Genomic DNA, 2142 nt, shown 5'->3' with positions numbered 1-2142 from the left:
ACTTGCATTTTATTTTTATTTGAGATGCATGTGACATGCTGCAGTTTTGTATTTTGCTTGCCATCAAATCTCTGTTCTCGCACAATTTCTTCCATTATTCAGTTGCTTTGCAAAAACGTTTCCCATTTTAGAAGTGTCAATCACAAATGTAAAGTTGCCAGGGTGGCTAAAACCCTGGTGCTGTTGTGTGATCGAGGAATCAGGACTTGGCCCCACAAGTTATTCTCCTGAAAGCAACTTTCACATCCTTATTTCTCATGGTGTAGGCGAGGGGACTTAGCATGGGAGTCACCGCTGCATAAACTATAGAGACACTTTTGCATCCATCTTGAGACCATTTGGTCTAGGGTCTCATATAAATATATATTAATGTCCTAAAGTAAGTGGTGAACATGACCAGGTGAGAGCCACATGTAGAAAAGGAATCTTAAGACATCCCTGAGAATACAAAGAGATAAGGATGAAAGCGAAAGGCACTGGCATTGAAATGACAGCGCACACCATCATCATAACCTCTAGGGAAATGGTGTTGAAACAGAACAATTTAAAGATGGCTTGACCTTCACAGGAGAAGTGATTGACAGAATTATGCCTGCAGAAACTTATGGGGAAGAGCAGAATGGGCATAGCAGTTAGCAGAAAGGCTGTCACCCATACAAACAACGCCATTAAAAGGCATACTTGAGCCCTAGCTGGTTTGGTTCAGTGGACAGAGCATTGGCCTAGGAACCGAAGGGTCCCGGGTTCTATTCTGGTCAAGGGCATGTACCTCAGTTGCAGGCTCCTCCCCCTTCTGGGCTCTGGTCAGGGTGCATGTAGGAGGCAACCAATCCATGTGTTTCTCTCACATCGATATTTCTTTCTGTCTTTCCCTCTTTCTTCCACTCCCTCTAAAAAAAAAAAAATCAATGGAAAACTACCCTCGGGTGAGGATAAAAAAAAAAGGCATACTTGAGAAGGCATGACCTGGTTGTACCTAAGTGGGTCTGAGATAGTCTCAAATCTGTCATAAGCCATAATGGCAAGAAGGAAACACTCAGCCAGTGCCAAGAAGGCTTGGATGGTGAGCTGGGCAAAACAAGAACTGTAAGAGATGGTGGGAAAGTTCTGCAGAGAGTTCGCCATGGTCAGTGGCACAGCACTGGTGGAAAAGAGGAGATCCAATAAAGACAAGTTATGGAGCTGAGAATTGACTCCTATCAGGAAAATGATCGTGCAGTTTCCTCCCAAAGTTACTATGTAGAGAAACATCAGTGCCCAGAAGAGAACACTCTGGGATGTGGGGTGTTTGGACAGTCCCACAAGAATGAATTCATTCACTTTGGCGTGGTTTGTAATTTCCTGGTAATTCATTTTCTCTGTCCTCAACTCCAGGTGGGAGAGAAAGCAAACCAATCAGATCCTTGTCCACAAGGAATGCATTGATTATACCATCGGGTTGATTAAACTGTGCCAGCCCTTGACACACGCTCATCTCTGAGGTTTTCAGCCTTTGAGCCACCAGCAGCTTCAGCAGCCCACCCTCATCCCTGCATTCCTCTGCTGGAAAATAAAAAGGTAGTCCTCTAGCAAAAAGGATTAGAACTCCTGGACTTGTGTGAACACAATATTTGAGGAAGAGAGAGCAGAGGATCCACCAAGCCTCCTGACCAAGCCTCCTATGAGATTTCCCTTCAAGCTAAATGGGACCTGACCACAGGTGGAAAGCAACTGCCTCGTCATTCAAGGGCAGAAGGATGACAGTGTGGTGGCACAGGAAAAGGTCCTTGGGACAATTTTGTTTTACCCACTTAAGCTCACTACTCAAGATCTTGTGCCCCTTCTCACCCAGAGGCTGGGTCTGAAAGACCTGCAATGGTTTTCTCCCACATCTTCAACCAGCAAATTATTACTCTTCAAGGTAGAGAAGAAAGAAAGTGAAGGTTGGAAGGTCAGGGGGTATCCAAGGGAGGGACCCTAAGGACTACCTTGCTGGGTGCCTCTTTGTTCCTTTCTGATTCTCAGGGGCCTGTGAACAGGTGGGTGGGACTAGCAGGCCTGGCCAGTGCTGTCTGGTCTTGGTTGCAAGTATTCTCTTTGGTTGGCAATGTCTAGACTGACCTCCCTTGCACTAGAACAGGGGTGGGCAAACTTTTTGACTCA

At 45.7% G+C, this 2142-nt stretch overlaps 1 pseudogene across 1 annotated transcript; it reads right to left on the bottom strand.

Annotated features, from left to right (window-relative positions):
• Nucleotides 1–199: 199 nt before the first annotated feature.
• Nucleotides 200–1353, bottom strand: LOC308536020 (olfactory receptor 13H1-like; annotated as a pseudogene). Its single transcript has 2 exons — nt 952–1353; nt 200–681 (listed from the first exon to the last, which is right to left on the bottom strand). The product of its transcript is annotated as an olfactory receptor 13H1-like (transcript).
• Nucleotides 1354–2142: the final 789 nt, after the last annotated feature.

The sequence above is a fragment of the Myotis nattereri genome, assembly GCF_964212035.1.
Source record: "Myotis nattereri genome assembly, chromosome: X".
In the NCBI taxonomy this organism is placed as follows: Eukaryota; Metazoa; Chordata; class Mammalia; order Chiroptera; family Vespertilionidae; genus Myotis; species Myotis nattereri.
Note: the sequence above shows the minus strand (reverse complement) of the source record. Positions and strands in the feature narration are given on the sequence as shown.